The 17,003-nt window shown below is 43.9% G+C and overlaps 1 protein-coding gene across 1 annotated transcript in view; it reads left to right on the top strand.

Annotated features, from left to right (window-relative positions):
• Window positions 1-3,293: 3,293 nt before the first annotated feature.
• MYOCD (myocardin) overlaps window positions 3,294-17,003 on the top strand; it is a 164,584-nt gene continuing 150,874 nt past the window's right edge. The window contains exon 1 of the mRNA XM_074342141.1: window positions 3,294-3,311. The gene's annotated coding sequence lies outside the window, so the exon portion shown is untranslated. The remainder of the gene's footprint in view (window positions 3,312-17,003) is intronic.

The raw sequence follows: 17,003 nt of genomic DNA, 5'->3' as shown, positions 1-17,003 counted from the left end.
TGGGCAGAACCACCCTCTGCCTCTTCACAGTCTGTCAGCCTGGGCTGTGCCCCTTCCCCAGAGACCTGAGCATCTTTTCCTCGGCCTTTTGCTTCTTTTCCTGTGGTTGCCTCAGCTCAGGTGTCACGGCTGCCTCTTCACCTGAGTTATCGATTTCTGTATTCAGTCCCACCTGCGTGCAATTCCTAGCCTGGTCTCTCTTTTACTGGCCGGGTCCTGACCGATAAAACTGGTTATAAGTCCACTCTCCCGCAAATCTCATTCCTTTAGAAGATGCCTCATCAGCACTTCGAAGGAGTCTATCTTCTAAGGAAAACCTTTGAATTTCAGTTCATTTTATAAAACACTTTAAATGCCTTATATTTGGACCCCACACTTTCCCACAGGGTAAGCGTGTTTTCTGCCTCCGGGGGGGGGGGGCAGGGTACAAATGGAAGGTGGCTATTTTATTACTCTGAAGTGAAGTTTCAGCTCTACTTATAACCCAATCTCAGTCTCTTCCACAAATAAAATCATACACTATGAAGCAGTAGGTGATAACTGTGTATTATAAACTGCCACTCTTACCCCTAAAACATGGCAGAGTAAAGGAAAATGAATACAGACTAATACAAACATGATGCATATGTACATAAGTCATTTATAAGTTCTTGACTCATCACTTCTCTCTCACAAATTTCATATAATACATATAAATGTATATTAATTATTATCATTGTGTGTATAGAGACACATACAAAACCAACAAATAAAAGCCAATTAAAAACAGCCATAACAACAAAACAAGAGTATTTCTATTTCCAGCTACTCCATTTTCTGGTGTGCTTAGGGAATAGGGTTCAAGGTCATCACTTTAGCCGTGAGGTTTATAAAACAAGCTCTGAAGAATCAGTGACTTGCCTAGGTTGCCCGGCTAGCAAGTGGCCGGTGGGCCTGCTTGCCTCGCCACCTCCAAACACACCATTTCCCTGGAGCCCGAGCACCCCCTCCCCCAGCTGGCAGGTCCCCGAGGTCTGCAGCATCACAGAAAGAATGCACCTACCCCTGACAGCCTGGAACAGAGAGTTCAGCCTCCGGTTTAGTAACTTAGGTCTCTGACTCTGAGTATTGCCCTCTCTTCTTCGACTTTCCCCTCCCCTGAAGAGGAAAGTTATTTTGAACCCTCGATCTGTTTTGTGTTTAACGTGCAGAAAGGTTGGACACTCTCAGGGACCTTGCTCATGAGCAGTAGGTTGTACAACAGTTTATTACACAAGTGGGGGTTTTTATTGCTGGCCTTTGTGGTGTTGCCAACTGGGAGAAAGAACATAACGTGCTTAGCGGCCCCTATCAGGAAAAATGAGAAAACGTTAAATACCAGTCAAATTGTCAAGCTTTGAAAAGTGGGCAATCAAATCCAAAAATCCCTGGAGCATGGCTGGTGGGAAGGATTTTTCTCATTAATAGTGTTTTTATATCCGCAGTTGTTTCTCAAGACACTTCTGCCGCAGACAGTACCCCAAAGCATCATGTGAGATGTGGAACCATAGTGGAGTGAGTTTTTGACCCAGAAAGGCTCATACCCACTTCACGATCTGGCCATGGTCAATGCAGGGCATTAAAGTGGAGCCCTAGGAAGCGCTTTCTATGTATGTATGTATAGAACAAAATAGATGTGTAAAATAACCACATCACAGCACTGGGGACATCAGCTAGGCAGATGAGTGCCCAAGACTCAACCCCTGCCTTATCCTGAGCCATACACTCTACTCCCAGAAAGGAATGAGTCAAAATCATGTATTTTACTAGGTTTGCCCCAAGCCTTGTGTCAAGAGGGTAGAAAACGTCCACAAAGCATCCTAGGAAACACTGTATCAGAAACCCAACTGTCATAGGCCAGTGCCAAGGGTCATGATTTACTCTTGTTCCTTTTCCCCCAAAGCTCAGGTCATCACAGAGACTGCTGTGTAAAAGTTGGTGGAGACCTCAGACCTGTTCTAGTACCACAGCTCTCAGTTCAGGCTCATGAGACTCTCTTGGGGACCCCCACCCCAGACTAATGAAATAAAATCTTGGGGTGGACAAGGACATTGATATGCTTTTAAAGTTCTCCAGGTGATTCTAATATGTAGTTTGGGTTGAGAACTGCAGATCTAATCCAGCTACCTAATTTTACTGGTCGAGGAAATTGAGCCCAGAGAGGTTACTCTCCAAACCAAGGGATTCACAGTACCTTGGCGGTTCTTTTCCAGCAAGGCATTCACTCACTACAGCAGTACTGAACTTCATGCTCCACATTTCATAACCCTTCATTTATGAAAGTAATGCTGCCAAACCTATCCCACTCCCCTCTTTCCTTACACACAAATAGATGTGCTGTAAATTAAATCAGCAGCAGGCACTCACATGTGCCCCAGAATTCTGCAAGGGACAGTGGGGCCACAGAATCAGGGTGGGAGTGTCAGGACCACAGGAAAAAAGGACCCACTTACTTCTCTAGATGATGCGTGGAGAAGGGAGTCTTAAACATGGTGTAGATGCAACCTCATTCTCCATTATTAGTTGTTATTAGAATCCTTGCCTGTTTGAAGAAAGCAGCCATCGATTATGCCTGAGTCTGGGCATAAATATTAATAGCCACCCCCCCATCACTTTAAAAAATATTCCAAATTAGACATTACATGATCTGATCACCCTATTCTAGATGAGTCTCCCCAAAGTCCTGTCCATGCTTTCACTGAAAGATCATTTTTCAGGCTGAGAGTCCCAAACCTTTTCCCAAACCCTGAGGCCACGCTCTGACTGCACACTTTGCTGCAAGTCAGCTAAACACTGTGCTCAATCCGATAGACGGCTAATACCCCAGTCAGGGGACACTGGTGGGTAGCCTTGGACTTCTCAGCTTAATCGCCCTTGTTCTAATGCCACTTAAATCAGAATGTAAGCACTGAAGGAATTTTAGGAATCCGATGATATAAATTGTATTTTTAGAGCCGTGAATGACTTGAGCGAGTGAAACAGCGCAGTGACTGAAGATAGTTCTCTTTAGTTTCCCATGATTTATCACAGGCGAGTTCACAGCAGGTTAAAATAATTGAACGTGGTGATAGCATACACACTGGCACGGCTTTATGAGTAGTCATTCATAACGTATTTGTCATGAAGCATAATTTCCAAGATAGAGCTCTGATCCATATGCAACTTTTTCCCAGCCACGACACATTTGAAATAACCCCTTCATGGAGGCTGGCTTGCATTTTCACAATGTCCGGCCCCAAGCTAGAGCTTCGGGGAAAAAGGATCAAGGAAATGGCAAGTCCGCCAAATACAATGTAAGTGTATCTTGACAAAATGCTCGCTTTGACTGGGGGGGAAAGGGAAGTGTTCTTTCCGGGAGGGTTGTAACTCAAGGGCTCTGCTAGGCGGACTCTACCTGCCCCTCACTGTTTCTTTGATTTTCTTTTTCCTTCGGTGTTTGTTTTCCACTTTTCCCCTGCTGTACTTTTTCCTCCGTTTGTTAGCTGTGTCTCCTGAGAAGTAACTTTTCTACTCTGGAAACAAGTGCTTTACTCTGGGGATTATACAAAGGGACTCTGTATTATCACTGAGCAGAGCGAGATCATGAATGTGCGGTGGTCCCTGTGGACCCAGGTTCGGCTGTGTAAGAAGTGCAGTTGTCCTTATTTTTCTACAAATCTGCTTAATTTCTCTTCTGAGCCCTGATACTTCTTAGTTATGGAGACATAGTCTCAGTCAGATCAGGCTGCCTTCTTCTGCATCTGAGGGATCTTCCATCTCCAGGCGTCTGGTGGCTGCATCATTGCCCCCCCCCCCCATTCCAGGGGGACTTGCGGCTGCAGGGCAGGTGGGAAGTGCTCAGGGCTCCTTCCCAGGAACGCTGCCATCAGATCAGCTTTCTCGGATTTCCCAGCTCCCCTCCTCCCCAGTTGTGAATAGTCTTATCAGGTCTGGAGAAAGAGTTTCCCAGCTTTACATCTAATCTCCCAAATCTTTGGTTGATGCCTGGAGCCTGGGATGTGAACCTCAAAAGTGTGAAAAATATGACTCCTGTGTTACCTCCATGGTGCTGGGTTTCCCTTTCCCAAAGCACTAAAGAGAGACAGCCCAGCTGCCGAATGGGGAGAAAATGCAGGGAGTACCATGGACCACCTGTGGGCAAGTATCTCCCAGTAATTTCCCACCCTAGTTGTAAAGCACCAAGAGGAAGACCTGGCATACAGCAGGCAGTCAGCAAAGATGACCACCATCTCTAGATTGGAGGTAGATTGGAGAAGTGATTACGAACACAGGCTCGGTAGCCAGGCTGCAGAAGTTCAGTGTCTGACTCTACGGCTTCCTGGCTCTGTGTCCGTGAACAAGTTACCGAACCTTTCTGCGCCTCAGTCTCCACACCTACAAAACGGAGATTATAATAGTACCTGCCTCCCAGGATCCTGTGTATGTAACGTGCTCAGTGATTTAATTACGTTCTTATTGTTATTACGACGACGACAAACTTCTGTCTCTAAAGACACTGGTGATCGTGTGTCAATGCCATCAACACACCCAGTACATCCCATGGGCTTTTGCTGAAGGAGGTGCTGCTTCTGTGAGCAGGGACCAGATGGGGAGACTGAGGGAGAGACAGTGGTCCACCAGTCACCATCTATGCAAATCTCATTCTGCAGTGCATCCCATTGCTGCGTGTGACAATGAGAATGTGGGGACCTCGACCCTTCCACCTGCCCACCCCTTCTGTCCCAGAGCCAGTCTTATCAAGGTCGCTGTCAACCCACACTCAGGCAGGACAAGAAGCCTGCAGGGCTGGTGGAGAGAACATCCCATCAGGAGTCAGGAGACCTGGACTCGAGATCCAATCATATGACCAGTTAGCCTGTGGCCTCGGACACACCCCTTCACCTCCCTGGACCTCAGCCTCCCATGAGGAGGTGAGAGCAAATAAAGGCAGCTTCATTTGGGAAGAACGATGGGGCATAGTTAGAAGTGTGCGTTCTGGAGCCAGAGAGACATCCCTGTAACCCCCGACTTCACTGTTTACTAGATGTAAATATAGGGCAGTTCACTTGTTTAATCTTTCTAAGCTCCATTTCCCTCCTGTATAAAAATGGAGCTACTAATAGAACACTTCTTCTGTGATTATTTTGAGGATTAAATTCAAGAGGGTACGTGGAATGTCAGGTTCCGTGCTGCTGAAACGCTGCGAAGATTTGGTTAATTGTTGCTCCCAGCACTCCAGGGATTATTCCCTGGAGCCCTGGGGAGTGGAGCCCGTCAGCTCAGGGGTGGGAGAATCCAGTCTTGCCTCGTCCATAGCATCTTTGTTTTTCTATCTGTTTTATGTTCTTTTTTAATAAATATAAATGATCCACCCTAAAAAATAATGTTATAAATCACTGTACTAGACCAAGGGTTGGCAGACTTTTTCTGGAAAGGGCCAGACAGTAAGTGTCTGAAACTTTGCAGGCCATCTGTGTGACCTCCATTGCATATTCTTTTATTAGAGTTAGGGTTAGGGTTAGAACTAGGGTCAGGCTCAGATGGAGAATAAGAGCATTTGTTGCGATGGGGTAACAGTCACAACACAGAACTGTTAACCATAACATCTCAGTGGCTGATCACAGGTAAGATTTATTTCTCACATCTCAGTAAAATGTGAGTTGGGGGTTGGGAAGTCTACACCAGAAAGTCTTTTAGGGACCAAGAATCCTTCCATCTGGTGGCTTTTCCGACCATCTGGAGGCCTCCTCTGGATGGAAGGGAAAGAGAGATGAGCCCACATTCCAGAGCGATTTAAAAATATGCAAACCATTCTGTACAGTGATAGGCCGTGGGCTGGTTTTGGCCCGAGGGCCATAGCATCCTCTCCGTGGATGAGACCGTCTCTTACATTTCTTCTGAAGATGAACCAAACTTCTCTCTGATAAACCTTAATTTTCTCCATCAAGGTAGCTGAGCCACCCACCCTGTAAGATCTCATACTACCTTTTAGGTGGTAATCTTTTTCTTATTGATAACAGTTGTCACATTCAGTGTTCTTGTTAAATTTTAAGTGTTATATTACACAGAGTTCTTTTGTGAGCGGGTCTCATAGAGATGGTGTGTTCCTTCCCTAGGGTGGGTGGCTTAAACAATAGAAATTTATTCTCTCAGAGTTCTGGGGGCCAGTAGTCCAAAATTAGAATGTTGGCCACGCTGATTCCTTTTGAGGGGTCTTGGGGAAGAATCTGGTCCAGGCCTTTCTCCTGGCTTCTGGTGATGGCTGGTAATCCTTGGTTCTCTTTGACTTGTAGATACATGACTTTCATCTCTGCCTCCATCTCCACATGGCATTCTCCTGTGTCCTGGTCTTCACACAGCTGTTTTCCTGTTGGATTAGGGCTTACTTGAATAACCTCATCTTCACTTGATCAGATCTGCAAAGACCCTCTTTCCAAAGAAGCTCATGTTCTTGGGTACCAGGGGTTAGGAGTTCAACATATCTTTTGGGGGGACACATATCACTGCACAACAGGTGGCAGACAGCACATGGTGGCCCATTCATATCTAAGAACTGTGAAATGTTAGCCATGGTGAGTACAGTCAGGGCTGCCCTGGGGTGTGTCAGAGACAAGGTGCCTAAGAAGCTTAATTTTCACCCTGTATTGCAAATCAGAGAGAACAGTACTGTTACAGCTGCTACCTTGGAGAACACAGAATCTTCCTTTTTAGAGTGGTTTTTTTTATGGACATGGAACAGTGAACTAGAAAATGTTGCACATTCTGTACTCTCCTTCTATTTTCAACTTAGAAATGCTGGATTCAAAATACCGGAACAATGAGGCTTGTGGTTACTAATGAAATTAAAAATAAAGGCAAAAAGCCCATAGCAGCCACGTCCCCCCAAGAGGGACATGCAGGCTGGTGCCCTGGACAAGCAATGGACTTTTGGATAAATTTTCACCCCCTTCTGCAGAGGTCAGGATTTGAGACTCACCACCAGCTGGTTGTAATTCTGTCCTATTTTGAAACAGATGACATAGACGGCTAACCCATCACTAGGGCAAAGATTTATTTTCCCCTACTTGGTCTAAGTTACACAAACCCAGTCTTCAGAGTAGAGAGAAGGGGCAAAATGTTTCCTTGGTGACCTCACCCAACCCCTGCCAGTGGAAAACCTAGCAGACTCCCACAACCAGCCTGTGGGAATGAGCCCATGTCACCCCTTCTCGAATATTCCACAGCAGGCCTCACCCTTATGTCTCTCTCCCAGCATTCCGTGCCACCCATGACAGTCTTCCATATTTACAAGTCCTTTCTCCCCTCCTCAAGGGCGAGCTCTTTGAAGTCTTGGCCTTACAACTCAAGATGGAGAGGAAGAAGCCAGTGGAAAGAGGGCAACTTGAGATGCTAGCGAGGGAGGAGAGACTGAGAGGGGATCCTTCAGGAACCAGGAAGGACTGGGAAGAGGGCCAAGTGGGAGTGGTCTCTTCTGCACCAGACACTGTGCAGTGGGGAATTTCATCTCAGCCTCCTCGGAAACCAGATAGCCCGTTCTATTTGGGGTACAACACCAGACCTGGAATTCTAGTGGATGCACCTGAGATAACCCCGTTCCCAGCTCTCAGCACGAGCAATTCTCTTAACGTCTCCTTGTCTTAGGCATCTCATCTGCATGACGGGCTAAATAATAGCCCTGGTTCCCAAACTCCCCACATTTATCCCCTGAGAATTTTGACAGCATGGACATGCAATATGGGTGCCTGAGAATCTATGTATTTACCAAGCACAGAATTTCTTACTTCCAGGGAGATTCAGGAAACACTACTAAAAGTTCAACAAAGAGTAGTTATTTGTATTACACCATTTTTATCATCATAATCATGGCGAATTCTTTTAAACAAACAAGCTTAGCTTTATTAAACATACACAAAAGCATTAATAAACTTAACCCTCAGTGGTTTTGGAGTCAAGAATACATAAATCACGGATTCTGATTCAGGCTCTGCCTGATAAAAGCGTTCTGTTCGGCAAAATATTTCATCGCCAAGCCTCAGTTTCCTCATCTGTAGAACAGGTCGTTGCCACTGGTAAGGGGTGTGGTAATGGTTATCTAAAATAAGGGGTATAAAGTAGCTGCCACACAGCTGGTCCTTAATCTTGGAAGATTTTCCTTCCTTTTAAGCAATGGTTCAAATACATTAGAAAAAAAAAAAAGACTTGGAAAAATAATTACCTAAGCTCTTCTCCCCAATTTGACCTCACGTAGAGGACCACTGTGTCAACAGATGAAAAAGCTGTTTTGGCCCATGATCAGCTGCGTATCTTCTTCTTCCCACCAAACTCGCCTGTTGGCCCTTGAATGGCTTCCACCAAGCTCTGTTCAATGTTTGAAAAAACAAAAACAAAAACAAAATCTCTGTCTTAAATAACAGAAATGTTAACTGACCTTTAACGTTACGATTTCTTGAGTTTATAAAGCGTATCTTTTATAGAATATGGAGATGTCTCACATAGGAGAAGCAACTTACGCTGTCCAAAATGAATTCACACAACGGAGCATTCTGCTTGAAGATAATGTCAGGGGGCCGAGTCAGCGGACTCTGTGGTAGAGCTGAGGCTAGGTGTCTGGTCTGTGATCTGACAAGGAGATGGTATCACTGTTTGTGGGACTGGTAGGCTTGTGACCAAATCCAAACCACTCCCAGCTTGTAGCCATTATTTCCATTTTACACTCTTTTAGGTGGGAAAAGACTTTAACTTAGAACAAGCACTTGAATTTCACTCAATAAACTCAGTGGCTGTAAATCTAACCCATGAGTCATTTCTGTGATTCCCCTGGGGATGAGAAACAAGAAAGCTTCTACGAAATGCTAATCACCACGTTCTGACTGGGGCACCCCAAAGAAGGAAAGAGTCAGGGGGTTGTGACATTAAAGGGACAGTGGAAACGAATCTCATTGTCCAGTAGGGACTTGTGTCCTGCTAACGCTTCGCACCACCATTTTTCCATTCTTGGACGTCCAACGGCATAGCCTTTCATCAGCTCTTCTCTGTGTTTGATTATTTTAATGGTTCTCAAACTCCTTACAGTCAGTAACACATATTTTAATTATTTCCTGTTTATGATTTATGTATTTCCTGTTTCCTGTGTAATTTTTGTGACTTTTCCCAATCCCTACAATTAACCCTTAGGGCAAGGAAATCAAATCACATCATTCATTGTACCTACTTCAGTGTCTAACATAGAAACACTTCTTACTAATGTATCTGTGAGAAGATTGATAAACCAGTTGTATTTAGTTGCAAAGTGTCTTAATTTAAAGTCCTCTCTTTTGAAGATACCTGTCTAGTCATTTGACTATTCCTTGTCTACTTCTCTACATGCTCATTGTTAAAATATTATTAATAATAATATAATAATAATAATTAATAATAATTAAAAAAATTGCTCTAAGGGCACCTAGTCCTTTAAGATGGCACCTACTCCAGGGGTCCTTGAAATAACTAAATCCCAGAGGTGCATCTCTCAGAGGGAAAGGATGTGTAGGTAAGAGTGGCAAGGAAAACCCAAGTCACTGTTTTTAGCTGGATCTCTGGCCCAAAGGGTCAGTGTATAGTTTCCAGAAGTTGAGCTGGACCTTCTAGAAGGCTTACCCATCCTCAGTTCCCATACCTCTTGTCCCCAGAACACAATCCTGGGTGTCAGGACTCATACTCTAGAAAATTACATTCTGTGGCACTAACGTGCTCAGAAAGGCAGAGAAGAAGAGTATCTGTTAGACAGGATAGAGCAACTCTCTAAAAAGACCTTTGCTATCTCAGTGGCTGAACACAGCTAAAATGAAGTAAGTTGACTGGGGAGGGCTGGTTTGCTCCGCACAGGTGCTCAGGGACCTAGAATTCTCCCATCTGATGGCTTCTCCCTCTTCCAGGGCTCCTGAGTTCTCCCCTTGATGGATGAGAAGAGATATCATGGGGCAGTTTTTAGTTTTAAGAAGAGTATAGATCCCTTGGGCCCACGTTCAAATACCTAGCCACTGGGCAATCCTTAATTATGAGCAAGTCAGCTAGCTGTGTGCCCAGGAGAGAGAAAAGGTAAACCCCTAGTCAGTCTCCATACAGAGAGCAAGCACCTGTCCTCAAAACCTCGCGGCTTAGCTGGTCTAACCCCTTTAGGCAGCCAAGGACAGTGGGAAGAAAAGGTGGGTGGGGGCAAAGAAGGCTATTTCAGGAAAGCCCTGGGCTGCTAGTTCCCAGGAAAGGTGGTCCATCGGTGTCCTGGGTCTGCATTCTTAGCTCAGGTTTCCAACTGAGAAGAAGAGAAACAGAACTTGGAGGTTGTGGGTATGAGGCAGGGAAAGTTCTGAATTCAACTAGCAGACAATGCCTGTGTCCCTCAAACTCTGTATTCTCATCCAAATTTCTCCCTATTTCTAAATCTGTCTCCCCTGAGCTCCTCAGGCACAGTTCCTAGAAGCAGAAAAAAATATATTACCCATGGCATATTTACTGTCACATGAAAAAGATGGGTTTTCAAGGTATGAATTTTAATTTTGTTACTGTTTCTCCGCCGGGGAGAGTGTCTTCGATTCAGATAATTTACCACCAGGTGGTAGATAAGGGTGGAAGTGAGTGACACCTGACATCTCTCCTTACTCCGTGTCCAGCACCGCTCTAAGCATCTTACGACTGTCACCTCTTAGGTCCTCCAACAACTTGTGCAGCATGTCTTATTATTATTTTCTGCATTTTACAGTTTTGGAAACTGAAACAAAGAGGTTAGGTAGCTTGGCCAAGTTTGCCCAACTGCGACTGGAGCCAGAATTCCCACCAAGACAAGCACAGTGTTAACCACCATGGCCAACAGCTCTGGGGCCAAGAGCTGCACATCCCCGAAGGGTCTTTGAGTGAGAAGTGCAGATGCGCATGGTTTTGTACTCAATAGTTGTTTTTTTCTATCAAAAATAGAACTTTTCAGTTTATTTAAACAGCAAAACACGACACTACTGTTACCATGGCATCACATTTTAAAAGATTTAAAGCAAAGATATAAAAATACAAGTTGTTAGATACAAATGAGCACCTTTTCCATTCATCTGAACGACGAGAGATCTTAACCCTTCCCTTCTGAACTTCGCACTAATTGGAAACAAGAACCGTGTATTCGCATTCTCATCAATGAAACTTTTTTTTCCAGTGATACTTTTTAATCCCTTTGAGCTTCAGACTTCCTTTTCCCGTGTGGAAACTTACCATGTTGCATTTCTGAAAATCTCAGAAAATGATTTACTTCCTTCATTTCCATCAATATCCTCTTAAATATGGGATACTGTTTCCTTTCACAAGAAAAAGATAACCAGAGCACATTGGTATGCCTTAGGAATCCTTGTTATTTGTCCTTTCCATTTGGAATCATTTCCTCCAAAGTGCCAGTTACTTTGACTTTCATCATATGTCTATGTCATTTGAGATGTAAAGCTTCCGTGTTTCCTATTTGCTGTTTTTTCTTGCACTGGCTGAGACCTGCAGTGTGATGTTAAATCGCAGTGACAAAGACATCACTTGCATTCCTCCAAATCTGGGAGAAAGCACCCAGTGTTTCATCATTAATTATGATTGTAGTTGCAGGGGTTTTGTTTACATGCTCTTTACCAGATTGAGGAAATTTTCTTCTATTCCTGGTTTGCTGGGAGTGTAGCTCATGAATGGACATTGAGTTATGTTGGAAGTTTTTCCTGCGTGAATTGATGTGATCGCTACTGTAGACTGCTAATTTGGTGGATTGTGCTGATTGATTTTTGAATATTGAACTAGACATATGCATTCCCAAGATAAACTCCACACAGTTGTGATACATTCTTCTTTTTATACATTATTGGATACAATGTGCTTTTAAAAAAATGTATTTAGAATTTTGCATCTATGTTCATGAGGAATTTTAGTCTCCAGTTTTTTCCTTCTTTCTTTTTGTGCTTTTTCTGTCTGGTGTTAGAATCAGTAATGATGGCCTCATAATTGAGTCAGAAAGTGCTTCTTCCTCTGCTGCTTTGGGAATAGATATTGTAGAATTGCTGTTATTCCTTTTAAACATGTTTGATAAAATTTTCCAGTGAAATCATCTGGGCCAGGAGAATTTTCTTAGAAAAAAATTTTTTAAATACAAATTTGATTTCCGTAAAAGTTAGGAGGCTATTCAAGTTTTCTATTACATTTTGAGTGATTTCGGGTGATTTATGGTCTTTTCAACAAATGGTATTGAAATAATTTGGCACTCACATACAAGACTATAAACTCCTTTCTAAATTCACACCTTAGAAAAAATTAACTGAAATGTATGCTAAATTTAAATGTAAAACTATTACAATTTTAGATGAAAATGTATTAAAAATCTTTATGACCTTTGGTTAGGCGAAGAGCTCTTAGATGTGACACCAAAATCATAATCCATAAAACAAACAAAAAATATATATTAAAATATATCAAAATTTAAACTTTTGCTCTGAGAAAGAAACTGTTGAAAAGAATTTTAAAAATGCACTATAGGCTGGGATTTTAAAACATATTCTGACAAAATTTGTGTCCCACTATGTAAAGAACACTCAGTACTCTGTAGTAAGAAAACCTACAAGCCAAGTAAAAAAATGGTCAAAATATTTGAATAGACACTTCACCAAAGTGGATATAATAAGAGAAATAAGCACATGAAAAGATGTTTAGCATCCGTAGCCAACAGAGAAACGCCAGCTTGAAACCAAGGCATTTGGATTTAGATTCTGTATCACGTTAGAATTCCCCTTGTAGAGAAAATTGTTATAATCAACAAGTATCGAATATTGAACACGGACAATCAGTAGAGTTGTTCATGAAGAGGGGGGAGACAAACTGAAGCTGGTTACCCCAAGAGGAGGCTGGTGTTGGAAGTGACTTCCAGTCTAGAGGGCAAAGCCCGGAAGGTCAGATTGGAACCCCAGCCAAAATGCCTAACAACTTGGATTAAGCATCTAAGCAAGAGATCTGAGTACTAGTCAAGGGCCTTCCAACAAAAATAGTTCTTATTATAAAGCTGTGCCACCTTCTGAGGCCAGTTTCTCCACCGAAGTCTGCCAAGGTCTCGGGTGAGGGGTGCTTTGAGCTACACGAGTGTGGGAAGACATAGACACAGCTGTCTGAAGGGAGTCACTGACGGAGGAATGGAGACCCCAGTAAGCTGTGACGCATCTACTGCACAGCTGAGTATCACGGCTTAGGAAGTGAGAAAAGGAAAATGGGGTGAAAGAGAGCTCATGATCTGTAAAGATGTGGTCGGGTGTCGTTTCCTTTTCCTCACCTAACTTCATCAAAGAAGTTGGAAGCTTTCTACCTGTGTAGACCTGCTGGCATATGGACAGCTGTAGCCATCAGACTCTTGGACAAATGAGACTAATAATTACCTGTCACAATGTACGCATCATGCTTTATAGTATGCTGTGTTGTATGCTACATTCGATAGTGTATAGTGAACAGAGAGTTCCCTGGAGTCAGACAGTCTTGAATGAAAAATCAACTCTGTCACTTGCCAGTTGTGTGACCTTGGGTGAGTTACTTGACCTCTCATCGGTTTTCTTAATCACAAAATGGAAATAATGATAGCTACTCATGGTTAAATGGTTATAAAACACGTGGAACAATCCGTGGTACATACTGAGCATTCAAATAAGCTGTATCATCGTCATCATCAGAGCACAGTTTGCTTATATGTTTCCAGTAGAGGCTTCTGAAGACCCCCGTAGCTGCAGTTCATTAACAACTACAGAGACACATGTCCACCGAGTGGGAGGCAGAAATCACTTACAAAATTGATACTCCTACCTGGTAATTTTAAAGACGAGAGAAACAAAAGTACTTCACTTTGATAATTGTAGTGTATGCTAAAAACCTTCCTACCAGGAAAAATGAAATTCTTCCCTCTTCTTCCCATCTTTTTAAGTCTGCATGACATTGATCTCATAATTTATTAAACCTTAAAGGGAAATTTTATGGTGTAAGTACTTCCAGCAATTTGATGTTTCCTTTGATAATTCAGATTTACTATAACTCATCTGGGGAGTGGCCACTTCGTTTGACAAGAGGGCCAGGCCTGTGTGTGCAGGCTGCTGAAGGCATTTCTGAATGTGCCTCACATGAAACCCTTCATTTATTTTTCAAGGCAACTGAAATATTTGTAATAAACATAAAGAGTGATGGCAAAATAAAAACAACAGCAGCATTTATTCCATTATTTAAGTTTTTCCTTGTGACTTGATGCTTTTGTGTGTGTAGAAAATGGAGTTAGGTTTTGGAATCCTATTGTGCTAAGAGTAGTTTGTATGACTTGGGACAAGTTACCTATGTTTAAGTGGACTTTGGTTTCAGTATCTTGAAATATTTCCTATGATAGGGAGCAGTAGGCTGAATAATGGCTCCTGCCAAAGATTTCCACGTCCTAATCCCTGGAATCTGAGAATGTTTCCTTATGTGGCAAAAAAAGGACTCTGAAGTTGTGATTGACTTAAGGATTTTCAGATGGGAAGGGATCCTGGATTTTCTAGTTGGACCCTACACGTCTTCACGTGTGTCCCTATGAGTGGAGGGCAGAGGGAGGTCTACACCACAGCAGATGAGATGGCAATGTGAAGACAGGCAGATGCTGGAAGGATGCAGCCACAAGCCAAGGAGTATCGGCAGCTGCTAGACTCTAGGAGGGGCAAGGAACAGTCATCTTGGGAGCCTCTGGAGGGACAGTGGCCCGGCTGACACCTTCATTTCAGATCAGTGATACTAACTTCAGACTTTGGGCTTCCAGAACTGGAAGAGAATAAATTTCTGTTTTAAGCCACCACATTTGTGGCAATTTGTTATAGCAGCCACAGGAAACTGATACACAGACATTATATACAAAGTACATATCATGTATATACATGTACGTATACATGAGTCTACACAAAGTACCTGCCCAGGTCTGGCTTCAATTGCTGGCAGCAGTGTAATCCCCCAGTCATATTTATCTGAACTGCAGCAGTTTGCGAGTAGACGTGAGGATGTCTGATGCTCAAGAGAAGATGGAAGCCAAGAGCAGGAGACCGTGCTGGTCCTTTCAAGTGTCCAGCTGAGCTATCGCCTGCCTTTACTTCAGACTCCTTAACAGTCTCCCTAATTCCTCTCTCCATGCTTCCTCACTCCACCCAGAGGAACCTTCCTAATGACTAAATCATCTTATTACTAACCCTTTGCCCTCATTTCCCTCCTCAGGCAACAGCTCCTAAGTCATTCACGGGTACTGAAGCAGTTTCTGCATTCAGTTTTCAGGTTGCAGGTTTTATCTTTTTTATTTTCTGCACACGTTTTGTAAATTTGAGCATGGCACCTATACTAGTGTGTGGGGCAGGGCATCCAGTTTCTTAGAGGAGAAACTAGTTTTTCCAACCAGGGCATCCCACAGAAGGCAAGCCCACTCCCCGCCGGCCTGGGCTGGCGAGCACAACCTGTCCCACAGGGAGCGCCCAGAGGCTCTGCACTTCCTTCAGGGCTCCAGTTCTGCCTCTCTGGCCGCCTCTGTGTGGGCAGCTGTGTCCCCTTTTCCCAGCTGGGCATTCAGTCCCTGGCCCCTAAGGTCTCCATGTGGACCTGGGATTTCCGGTTACTATTACCACTTGGATTTTAATTTTTTTCTTTGTTTTCTTTTTCTTTCTTATCAGTTTTTCTATGTATTAACATTTAAAAAATATTTTATGCATCATTCTATTGCTTATATTAAAAGGCCTTCATATCTGTCTGGAGCACTAAGTCACGAGAGGTGCCACTGTTCCCCAGATGTGGTTCAGCCTCGGAGTTTTAATTCTTCCCTCCTCACAGTAGTTTGTGAGTCTCCCTTCTCAAGCTTCGCTGGGACTGATGGGTAGCATGAGTTCTTTCTCTTTGTATCCCAGTGCCTAATACAATGCACGGAAGATGCTCATAAAATCGTAGAATGAGTGAGAGAGTGAGAGCAATGACTTAATAGGTGTTAACCTCCAAGACATGAACTTTTTTTTTTGAGCCACACGAATGAAAAGGTGTTACTGTTTGTTTCCTATGAGATCAAGTCAGGTCAGTGAACTTAGCTTTGAGGTACATACACCTCTGATCTGACCCTATTACTTGTTACACGCAGCAGCTGAAAGAACTGTAAAAAGCCAAACAATAAATCTTCTAAGGTCTCTGTCATTTTAAATTTATGCCTGCAGCTGAAGTCAGCCACACCTCCTTGGGCTGGTCTTAAAATAATTCTTCTCCCAGAAAGAGTCACGGTATCCTGGCGCTTAACAGTAACCCAAAAGAGCCCCAACTTGGAGGAGCTGTTTGTTTTTGTAGGAGCAGATCAACCCTCTTTTAATGAACACAGAGTGCTCCACAGATTCAGGGGTTGTACTCAGCTGTTTTCTGAATCTCTCAAAGCTCATATTATGAAATTTAGCAAGACTCCATCTACCGCCCTCCTCAGCCTGGACACCCCTTCATCTTGCTGCTCGCCAGTGCCTACCTCAGACAGACAGACAGACAGACAGACAGACAGGTGGGACTGTGCTGACCAGGAGCCTCACTTGCTTTGTATTCCAGCAGCAGAGGTGTCCTGGACCAGCGCCCGCTCCCTGGAAATAACACGCAAGTCTCAAAGGCACAGTCCCTGCCTGATAGGACTTGAATGCAGAGGTGATGACAGCAGCTGAGGCAGAACAGAGCCTGGAGACCCCCATCCCCCATCTCCCAAAGTGCAGTGGACACTTGAACACGCCCTCCCCTGCAGGAAGGAGTGGGCAGGGCCGGGGAGACTGGAGGGCGGGTGGCCAGGCACTGAACCCACACGCCAGCTTGGCACCAGTCCACCACCTCTACCCACAGCCCCCTCGGGTGACCCTGAAATGCAGCTTTCCTGGCTGGCAAACAGATACCAAGGCTGTCACTGGCAGAGGACCTGAAAAGGTGCAACAAAGACCATCCGCCTCCCACCTGGATCAGACACACCTGTA

Source organism: Camelus bactrianus, chromosome 16 (genome assembly GCF_048773025.1).
Source record: "Camelus bactrianus isolate YW-2024 breed Bactrian camel chromosome 16, ASM4877302v1, whole genome shotgun sequence".
Lineage (NCBI taxonomy): Eukaryota > Metazoa > Chordata > Mammalia > Artiodactyla > Camelidae > Camelus > Camelus bactrianus.
The sequence above is the reverse complement of the archived record's forward strand: the minus strand, read 5'-3'. Positions and strand labels throughout refer to the sequence as shown.